The following is a 12068-nucleotide window of genomic DNA, read 5'->3' on the forward strand; positions in this document are numbered from 1 at the left end:
AGGTGGAGGGGGGGTCGAGTGTGTTTAATGAATAGAGACGTTGCATTAGTATTCTCGGAGTGCCGACACGCAGGCCTCTTTGCCGAGGCGCTTCCCTTCTCCGTCTGAATGACACAGAGAAATCAAAAGAGCGCCGGCGAGGCACTGAGGTCTTTCATCTGCCACCAGGCGAGAGCAAGTGAAAGAACAGGGCAGAGAGTTGGAGGAACTGTGTCACCGTCTTCTGGCGATAACGCGCTTTTTTTTCTTTTTTCCCATCCTTAACGGCTCGTGGTGTGTTTGCTGACCAGTGCTCTCCATTTGCATGGACAATGTCAGGTCCCTGCAGGTGAACCACAACAATCTGACCTGGGATTTATGTTTCAGCTATAGCAATAAACTTTTTAATGAAAGATTAAATCGGGATTTTAAGGGTCACTTTTCACAGACGATTCAAAATTGCTGTCGGTTGCCTCGATTATCATATAAATTGAAGAAACCTCCGGCACGACTGAAAATATCTTCGCTTCCTCCAATAACAAGACATGTACGGGTAATTATCAGCGTGTTTTATATTCAAACACTCCAAAAGGGAATTGATATATTTATTTATTTTTCATGGCAGTGAATAACACATGCTTTAGCTCCACAGTTTGAACAGTCAAACTTTCCCGTTGGGTTTTGACGGAGCTACTGGAAGGTGGGAATAGCGTCCACAGCACCCTCTCATGGCCACACATGAAAAGTACGTCACTTTCAGCACTTCTGCTGTCTCCATGGAAACACTCATTATTTTCAATACGCAAAAAAAACCCCGATGCGTTTTCACTTAAACGTCTGTGTACTCGTGTTGTTTATAGCATATTGTTCTCTACGTAGTTTTCTTACAATAGGGAACAGCAGCACCCACTAGTGGCCCAACATGGAAACATGGAAACGTTGTGTAAATGTCATGTTATCTAAAGCGGTGACTTTCAGCATGAAACACCTGCCGAATAGACTTTTCAATTGAAAAGAAATATTTGTTTTTGTGTGGTTTCTCTCTCGGTGCTTTATTGTTCTGCGCTGCCTGAATTTCACAAGGAGAAAAAAAAGAAGAAGAAAAAACAAAAAACAAAACAAGCCTTGATTGTACAGGTGTTCTCATTTATTTCAACAAAAACAAAAGATGTTCAGTGGAGTGGCGTCGCCATGTTGGCCACACAGTCCCGAGAAGAGCCCTATCCAGGCAGCACGAGTGGGGACACCTGCGCCGGCGAATCGGGGCCTCGGAACCGAAACGATAATGGCTTTGTCGAATATTCTAAATGAAAAGCGGCGCTTGTGGATTTCGTAACACCTGCTGTCTTTGAGCCCGCTCCAGGCTCCGGCTGGTGAGACTACAGCAGCCGCTGCCGGAGCAGCCGGCGCGTCGGTTTTATGCGGCGAGGCCCGACTTCAGACGTCAGGCGGCTGATAATTGCCTCCTCCGTCTGATGACACGCTGCGCGGCGTGATCCCCGACACACATCCAAGCTCGGTGGCGGAGTTTTGCCACGGTTCTGAGATGTCGGCAGATAAGAGTCATATCTCGCTCGGAAAGGCGGCGGCAGAGAGCAGCTCTGTTAAAGGTGCAAATAACAGCAAGCACCGAGGGAGGAAAGAAACTCAATATCCAAATTAACTGCAGGCAAAGTTTGTTTTCTGTTGTCGTCTGCAGGGGGAGGGGGGAGGGGGGGGAGGGGGGAGGGGGGGAGGGGGGAGGGGGGGGGGGGGGGATCCAGAATGTGATTTGACTTTCTTCTAACCTTAAAAATTACATCTTAATTATGATGAAAATTAAGACGGACCCCCCCGATGTCTGCCTAATTAGTTTTTTTTTAGGGGGTCTTCTCAAGATTAATGGACAAATGAAGCAGGATGTGGCAGGTTTGATGTCGTTTTTGTGAGCAAATTAGGGTTTAATTAGGGGCATTCTGATGGATTTCTGTGTCTGGGAGACAAAAACAACAGATTTGTGCAGAAATTTAATGACATACCTGAAGTGATTCATCACGAAAAACTCATAATAAAAAGTAAATATTATGATATCAGTGTATTAATTCCCCAAAACATTTCCTCATTATTGGCAGCATGGTGCTGTAGTGGTTGGTGCGTTTGGTAATTTTGTGAGTTCAGGTCAAAGTAGTACCATGAAATAATAATAATAATAATAATAATAATAATAATAATAATAATAATAATAATAATAATAATAATAATAATAATAATAATAATGATATCAGCAAACAATATAACTTAAGAAGACCACTTTATTGTTGTCACTATCAATATTAAAACCAAGCAGCAATTTCAGTTTTTGCATCAATCCTGCAGTCAAACAATGTTTGTATTCAGAGTAACTTGGACTTTTTAAGTGACAGTCCTCGGCTCCAGCCTTCACCCTTCTGGCTCCAGCGATCGTAAAGCGCCAGTATGATTGCAGTGGCCAAAAGCGTGCGAAGATCGTAAAGTTGAGCGAGAACGAGAGAATGTGTGGTTTTCTGTCTCTGTGTTTGTTCTGTGAGAGTCTGGGGACTTGTCCAGCAAACCTGGCAACCCTGGACAGGATGAAGAGGTATAGAAGACGGATTAATGGGGCAGAACAAAATCATTTGACAGGACTGATTCCTCACGCTGTCTCTTTTGAGTCACTCTTGTCCGTTCCAGTCGCAGATCAAGGACGAGGGTTTGAATTCTGTTAGACAAAATACTGGCTTACAAGAATATGTTATTATAAACATATTCAGGGTGGGATTTCTTTTGTTTCTACTTATTTTCAGTATCTCCCACACACTGTTGCTCCGCTCTAATTCAAGTTATTTCAGTCTGTCTCGCAGTCAATGGAACAATGGAAGTAAATTTTTAATTTTCTCAGATAAAGGCAGCCTCTTTTATATTTAGAGCTTCTCAAAATGTGGTTCTTATTGTTGGAGAGGGATTAAAAAAAAAAACACTTTCACCTCGACAATTGTGCAAAGATAAGTACATGGTGACACTTTACTTCAAACTGTTAAATGTTTTATTTAAAACAGATTCATTACTTTGTTGATATTATTTATTCATTCCTTGTTCGAGAGCATGTGAAATGTTTTCTGTCCTATATGTTCAGTGTTTAATGAGACAGGGGCTCCTAAAATATGATTTGTGAAATTTGGGGGTGGGGGGGTCTCTAAAATATTGTTTTTTTCCCTCTGCATTTCCTTTTTGTTTTTTTGTTCGTTTTCAGTTTTGTCATGATCATGTGTTAAATTAGGCTATTTTTATTTATTTTTATTTGTGCGTTAGGGTGAATCGTCACTCTTTCACTTCAATAAAGGTATGGCGCCAGTCTTAATGATCACTTTAAATCATACAGCTGCTCAAACAGGGGAACCTTGTAAAGTAAGGATATCCTAATATATGCTACAGCTAGATGATGAGCTAACAGATTGTAAATGTACTAGAAACTGCAGCGTTAGATTTTAGCAGAACGAATAACGATTTTACCAACCTGGTTGCTAAAGAAAATCACACTGACACAACAAGCTATAAATCAATGTATATCGAGAAACAGCACAAAGCAACCACGTTAATATTTACATTTTTATTGCCAAAAACTGAGGCCTCGTGTACAATACAATGTTTGATGGATTGAAAAGTTGATTTTGGACATGTGGGCACAAAAGAGATTTAATATTTAATATAACAGAGCAGAGCAAAGCCCCAAAATAAGTAAGTAAATAATAAATGCCCAATCATATCTGAAAAGGAGTATGCTGGACGAAGCCTGAGCTTATTTACTCCGACCTCTTCTCCACCTCAATTAATCACTTTATACCCCAGTGGTTGTGTTTTAATTTACAGAAAAAAGAAAACAAATGTAAATATATACCAATTAACACAGAAAAAGTATCCCGTTCAAACAGCAGCGTTTTGAAAAAGAATGTTCCTATTTCCATCGTTGTCCTGGAGACACCCGGACAGGAATTTCAACAGACTAGTGTGGTACCTTGTTGTGCGGCTCTACTGTTCTCACAGTGAGGGAACACTATGCCAAAGCTTATTATATAAAGACAAATGAAAAGAGAGAGAGGAAAAAAACAACAAATGGGAGGTTGAGTGCAAGTATCTACGTCTGATGAGGCAGAATGTGAAAAAATGGCTATCATTTTGTTGTTGAGGCATCATTCCAACCATTACCACTCCTGTGATTGTGTTCCCTTCGCTTACAGAGACACATTATTTGGTGATATAACTGGCCTTTCTGTTCTCATACAGGGATGGTGAATGGTGGCTGGAGTTCACTATTCCACTGCTTGAGCCATCCGCCCCAAAAAATAATATAGATAATCTTTCTAAATCTAAATCTAAAATAAGAAGAAAAAAAAAGAATTAGTAGCATTTTTTTGCATGCAGTCCTTTCTGATGACACCAGGTGAGGCTCCGCCCCTAATGACCAATCGCCCCTGACGACAACAACAAATGAAAGTCAAAGGTTAATTGGCAGCGGTCAGGAGTCTTTGACAAAACCGGTAGTCATTTTTATGTCCAGACGATGGGGGGGGGGGGGGGGGGGGGTGTTGTCGGCAGCTGCTGAAAGCAACTAAAAAGTTGTAATCTAAGTAATGAATGAAGTCACTAAGTTACTTTTTAAAGGAGTAACTGGTAATCAGATTGATCAGACACTGAAAACACGTGGGGTTTCAGTCACTGAACCCAGATTTCAGCACCAGGGACAGTTCCTGTACTTTGTCCAGGATGTGGTGGAAGAGCTCTGGAGGCATCCTCAGAGAGTTCCTGAAGGATTTCTGGTAAAAAATGTGGAGTCGTGTTCCCGGCTTTGGCCTTCTGTCTTCTGATAACCACTTGCACACCCACATGGATCATGCCCTTCTCACCCACTTCCGTCCTTCCTGTTGTGCTCTGGCCTTCCCTCTGCAACGTGCTTCAAAATGGCTCACCGTCCACCTCTCATCTGCAGAAAGCCTTGACAGAACGTGAAAAACATGCCAGACCTTCCTCACGAGGCGAGGAGCGTGAAGAGTCCCACCAGAACCCAACAGGCCTTGAGGGAACGTGCCGGAATCGGTGATAGACCAGGGGATGAACCGTGTTGCGTCTCTGAGCCTCCGGCCCAGAAAGGAGCAGCTGGATCGTTGTCCAGTCACTACTGTGGTCAGGAAACTTTAATTTGACTTCAAATCCTTTATTTAATGTAGATATTTATAGAAGTTCTATATTATTATTCATTGACAACTACAGATTTGGCTGCAAGGGGTGTTTTTCTTCTTGAATTCCTGCCTCCTAATGGTAAAACAATCATCTGCTGCTGTGGAGTGATTTTTTTTTTTAGGCCTTCTTCATGCTAATTATGTTGGAAAATGAGAGCAACAAAATCAGCATGAAAACCATTTTTACTCGTTCCTTGAGGGATTTTTTTATTTTAATCTGATCAAAACTAATCAAATTAATTCTGATTTAATCTGTTGGCACTGACAACTTCCTGTCTGAGAAGTATTGCAAAGAAGTATTGAGATTTCAAAAACTGGCAAGCTTTTGAAAAATATCACTCCTTTATGAAACTCACACTGCTCAATGTGTTTTGTATTTGTGTTTTACATATTGCAATTTAATTTCAATATATTCCATTTAAAGGCTACTTTTACAGAGAAAAACCCAACAAATCTACATGAGCAAACACAGGAGATGCTGGAAGGGGGAAAAAATCAGTTTTTAACAGGAGGAGACCTGCAGAGGTGGAATCAGTCTGCTTTTCCAGTTGGGGTTGGATGAGAAGTTCACAAAGTTTTGATAGCCGAGGGTGGATTGAGGAACTCTACATAGGACTGAGGGCCACCGAGGAAAAAAAAAAAGGAAGAAAACAGACCAAAAAATAAAAAGTGACCAGGTTGCATCGCCTTGCAACGCACACAAATGGACTGTTCTGCCCTCGACAGTCCGGTTTGGGATACAACAATCCTTTGTGCAGTCCATTTTATAGACCAGATATTTGGTGAGTCACAGCGCCCCTACAGGCCACGTCTGTGATTACCCCTTATCGTTAGAGAAAATAAACACAAATCCACCTCGAACAAAATCCTTCTATTATAATTCAAACTTTGAATCTGTTGCAAGACTTTCTTTTTGAAGGCCAACAATGGACGACGTCGAGATACCGTCCTGCTCCGTGAGAAAACATGATCCTATAACTCTTTCAAACTGAAATCTCTGCGTAGTTTGTGAAAGAAGCAGCCTGAACTCCTTCCATGAAGGGTTTTTTGGGGGGGTTTTTTCCGGCTCCGACAGCCGGTTGATTTTCCACAGGTGAGGAGTGTTTGCAGGTCAGGCCAGGCTGAATTACTCATGTGAGTGAGGACCTTGCAGGTCAGGCCACCTCGGACCCTTCAGCCTCCCCTCAGGGCTTATCGTGGTGCTCAGAGGTGGAAGATGGAGGCCGTGTGTGTTTGTGCCATCGGGATGAAGCAGGGTCATTATTGACTTGCCCTTCAAACCCTTCCATCGCCGAGGATTTTCCTTCCCTCTGTGCGGATATCGTGGGCGGAAGAACAATCTCATCAGATCTCCTCATCCCACCCCCCCCCCCCCCCCCCCTCTCTTTATCCGATGGATGGCTCGGCTGTCTTATCAAACGACACATTTGCCAATAACTGCCGCCCTCATGGACGTTCCATCATCCCAGCCTGACGTAATCGATGGTGATTGCCATAGTGAATGAGACATTTTCTTAAAGGGAAAAAAAAAAAGGAACACAGCTTGAAAACACTGCTGTGGACATTATTCCACGAGAAAAAAGAAAAGAAAAAAAAAAGGAGATGAGAGAGGCTTCCGGTCCACGTTGGTCCCAAGAGCAATCTCATTTAATGCAACGTAAAGTCGGCTTGGAGATAAGATGAACGGGCGCCCAGATAAAGCCGGCTCAAATTGAATCTGCCATCAGGCAGCGGGGGGGGAGGGGGGGGGGGGGGGGGGTTGGTCTCCGGGGTTCTCCGGGGGCCCGCAGGTCCCCCCCTGTGACGAGTTTGTGTCAAAAAGGAAGGAGACAATAATTGATTCATGCAGCGACTTGGCACATGGCAGGAGCTTCACTCAGCTGAGCCGCGGGGGGGGGGGGGCATGGGGGGGGGGGGGGGGGGGGGGGGGGTAGATCCGATCGCATTACCAGTAAATAGACCCTTCATTCAAACAGTGAAACCATGAGAAGAAGAAAGAAGACGAACGTTCTCATTTGGCTTTAGAATGTTTACTGGTTGATTTATGCATTAATAGATCTGTTCTGCAACTTGTTGTGTTTTGGAGCTGATCATACCTTCTTTGATCATTGTCATTCTAGTTTACATTTTTCTGTGGTTTTCCGTTATATGTACAGTATTCATGCTCACTTTGGGCGTCTTTTAGTATCTCAGGGGTTCAAACCGAGTCTGGTTCTGCAGGTTTCTTCCTGTTAAAAGGCAGTTTGTTAGTTTTTATCTACAAAAGTGTCTTGAAAGAGTTTGGCGCGACAGCAATAAAGCAAAATGGAATTGAAAAGAGCAACGAGCAGTTTTGCGGTAATTGTGGTCATTTTGTATCGTCTCTCCTTTGTCCTTTGTCATCGATTTGATTGTATTTGTAATCATGTTGTTTGCATTTGCTCTGTCCCTCTTTGTTTTCTGTCTCTGTGTGGTCGCTCTGGTTGATCAATTCAAGTTTCTCTGCTCATTTTAGAGTTTTTGATTGTTTTGTCTTTTTCTTAAGTGACTTCAGACCTTTTAAAAGTCACTATTTCATCTCTTTGTTCTCACTTTCTTTGTCTTTGGTTTCATTTGTATGTTATTGTTTGTCGCTGCTTTGTGTTTCTTTGTAAGTTGTGAGTGTTTCTCTCTTGGTGGGCATTGCTTTGCTCCTTTTTGTCTTTTGAGTGGCTTTAACCTGTATTGTAGGAACCGTCTTTGTGGTTCTCGTCATTTTTGATCTTCTGGGTTGTTTTTTTTAAGTCTCCACAAAGGAATTTTCTATCGTTTTCCATCACTGTTGGTATTTTGAGAAACTCCTGGCTGGCTTCCGGAGTTAAAACGGAAAGAAAAAGAGGAGCCAGATGTTGCTGTCGTCATTTAAAGAAAATCTGGAAGCCCCACCTCCCGACAGCAGGAGCAGATCTGTTGGGAACCGGCCGGGTGTTTCTGCCTGGAGTCGGTTCAAACGGCGCAGCGCTCCTCCTCTTTCATGTGAGTATTAATAACTTCACAATGAAACCGCTGAAATCAGTCTGGAGCGATCGCTCTTGCTGGGGCGTGAAGACGAAACGTGAAACAAAAGAGCAAACAATACACCATTGATGTGTATTTTGGATTGTTGACAATAAATCGTGAGTTTTGTGCTCCTATTTCTCTCCTCGCGGACTTGACGGGGTTACAACAAGGTGTTTTCACGTTTTACTCCACAACATTCACGCGAGTCTTTATAGTGACATGTTTTCTGCTGACTGCAAAATGTTTTTCCGCGTGTGTGTGTGTGTGTGTGTGTGTGTGTGTGTGTGTGTGTGTGTGTGTGGCACTCCATGTTTCTGTGTAACAGACATTGTTTTCAATACGTTGCAGCGTAAATGCAAAACGTTTCTAAAACGTCATGTAAACAAGGCCTCTACCTTGTTTCATGCTACTCAGCACTCCATGTTACGATGCAATGCGCTCCAGAAAAGAGCGTTGTTGAGTTATTTAATGGCAGCCTGTCTACTGTCTGAAAGCCCCGGCATGCTCCCATAAGACCAAGAAGGAAAGTTTGGCCAGCTGCCGAATAAAAGTACTTGTTCATTGGGAGAGTTCACGCTCCAACTCGCAGGCCACGCCCCCTCACTCCGGCCACACGTCTGCAAAACAGCATATAAAATTTCCGACTGCACAACTTATTTCTCACTTCAAAACGTTTTCAGAAATACATTTTGCTCAACGGTTCCAGTAATAAAAGAAACATTTCCGAGCCGCCATGTTGCTCCTGGTTTTAACTGGTGGGAGCTGACAGCCCTGAGTGATGCGTTCAGGGGCATCATGTAAATTCTAATCCGTGCTACGTGCTACGTGCTAAACAAGATTAAGTGCAGTCATTAGCGAGCTGGAACGTACAATGCGCAGCACACGGCAGTGTGTGATTAGAAAACACACATTCCCAGTCACGGACTCCTGGTGGAATGCAGAAGTAAACAAAAAAAAATCGGACCAATCACACAAGAGTTTGTGACGCACACTGCATAACTTTGACAAGATACGTTGGCCACAGCCTAACAACGTTTCTTCTGACAGAGAGAGATGGCCCAAGAAAATCACATCATTTTTACATTTGTGTATGTAAATGAACTCAGGAAATTCTTCCATCACTCAATATTTACTATATGATTATCATGAGGACTTTTAAACCAACAATTTCACAGAACAAAACTAAAAACTGGTAGAATATAGTAGTGTCAATCCAAATGGTGAGCAGGAAAACAGATTCACTGAAGCCCAAACGGTACATTTCTGGAGACGTGGTGCAAAACGACTGGAGGAAAGACGCAGGTGAAGTCGTGACGTCCGGCTCATTCGTTGCTCACGAGCAGTTAATTCAGTCCAAAAACTCCTGGAAACTTTGAGCTGAAGTTGTCTGATCGCAGACTAGTACTCTTACTAGTCTCTACTAGTACTAGTACTAGTACTAGTAGAGACCCAAGTTGCTTTACGCAACAACTTCTTAAAACTCTGTTTTTCACACCATCAGCCTCTCTGTTGACTCGTCTCCCCCTTCTTCACACCCACATGCCAATCACACCCACACCCACACACACACACACACACACGCACACACACACACACACACACACACACACACACACACCTGCACTTCACTCATAATCCAATCAACACCACAGACTTTTCTCCAGAAGTGAAGCTCTCACAGATTTACCTTTTTTTTTTTTTTTAAAGAAAAAAATAAAATTAAATACATTGAAGTATTTAAAAAAGAATTTAAAAAAATCATGATTCTTCACACATCTTTAACAAACCAAAAATACATATTTTATTCACTCTTTTCAATACTTTAAACACTCTATTTCTTTATTGATTTACCTGTGCCTCAGGAACAATTATTTATTAGTACATTTCACCGGGCGACATAAATATTGCGAGAGTGACGGCCGTGTCAATCAGCAGATGGAAGCGTTACGTTGGGAAGGTACTTTCAGTTCTATGCACAACTTTTGGCGGTGGAAACACAAAAACACGCAGTGGAAAGTATATTGAAAAAAAAAAAGAGAGATAACATATTACTAAAAGTACGAGGTTTAGTATATTGACTTCTAATATTTAACAGGGTTAATTTCCAGTGTGGAGTTCAAACATCCACCACAGGCTGCCAAGTTGACACTTACTGCTTGTCACATTTCACATAAAGTTTGCCTGAATCAAAGGAAATATTTAGCAAGATTGGCCCAATTATAAAAAAAAAAAATGCCTCCACGACTCGTGAACTCTTCTTATGTTTGTCATTCAGTCATGAAAGAAAGTCTCAGTTGGAGCACGGGGAGCCTTTCAGCACCGAACAATGGCCCCCACTGTAATTACAGACAAAGCCGGCGCTACAATGTCACTCGTGCTGGTTTCCAAAGGCTTTCAGATCAACGCTGAATAAAAACAAAACATCTGACTTCTTTCTTCCAGACTTCTTTCCAACAACATATGAAGCGTGTCAAAAAAAAAAAATTAAAGTCTAGGTTTGTGTAATCTGGCATAAACAGATGCTTTGAGGAGAGCTGCTGTCCTCTTCCTTTTGTGGCGGCAGACAATAGCGATTGTTTTCCATCCATATGAAGCTTTTCATCATCCTTCTTTTATTCCCGCAGCCAAAGCAGATCTCGGCCTTTTTGGAAACACGACAGCCAGGACGTAATTGAACCTGGGAGACGGCGCCCGATGGCCGGACAATGCAGCCCGCCACGGCCTTCGAACTCCATCACATTGTTCTGACAAATTTCTGGTTTCATTTGTCTCTTCGACCTCCTTCGCCTGCGACCAACCAGGACCATCCGTCAGCGTCGTTCCGAGAGAAGGAAAAAAAAGAAAACAGGACGCGAGGGGAGCACCGTGTCTTGATAAGCGAGGCGGAGAAGGGGCAGCGGCGGGTCAAACGGTAAAACGCCGGCGCTTATCAGCCACTCATAAAACTCGCTAACTGGATGTGACACCCTGTGTAAAGTGTGCCGCGACGGCGGCGATCAATGGATCATCAAGACTCTCCGGGTAATGAAATGGCCGGATAGAGGCTGTGTTTGGTGGCGTTGATAAAAAAAAAAAAAAAAAAAAGAAGAAGAAAGTCCATTAAAGTTGCTAATTAAATGATAAGCGTAAATTATAAGGCAGGTCAAGAGAGGGAACCAGGGGAAGGCTTAAGCTGCAGAGTCCGCCGGGCGCCTGAGGTGAAGGGGGGGGGGGGGGGGCTCATGGGGGACGTGGACGGAGAGGGAGGAACTGGTGGATTTGATTTGAGGTGGACCGTCAACATGTCACGAGACAAATTGACAACTCCTGCAGAATACTGTTCCATGATGTCGTTTGTGTGTAGGCTATCTCAATGTCACGAGTTTTGCGTTCACACGACATTTTGAAAATGATGTAAGTTTTCATGTTGGTCCACAAGTTTGCTGATGTTTTGTCTTTCATAAAAAAGCAGACATAAACACAGAGAATACACAAATAAGTATTAACTAGAGCTACACTTGGTAGAGTGCACTTCTTTGCCAACGCCACATTTGAGCGAGTTAGCATCGCAAGCATGTTAGCCGTTAGCTCATAGATGCTAACTCGGGAGGCCAGGCCACTGTGTGAGAGAAGATCCTGGCTGCTTGATGAGCTCAATGTGGGCGGAGTCAACGTGGGCGGAGTCACACGTCTCAACTTCAGTTAAGGCCGATTCATCCTCCATAAGAACAAGAAAGTTCAGCACTCTGGAGTCCTGCGAAACAAAAATGAATGTAATGTAATGAAAGAGAAGGTTTGTGTCCGAGCTGCGATGTTGGTCCGGCTTATATCTCTGAGTTTTAAAGCAGCTTGGAGTCCTTC

This window comes from Blennius ocellaris (genome assembly GCF_963422515.1).
Source record: "Blennius ocellaris genome assembly, chromosome: 20".
NCBI classification, from domain to species: domain Eukaryota; kingdom Metazoa; phylum Chordata; class Actinopteri; order Blenniiformes; family Blenniidae; genus Blennius; species Blennius ocellaris.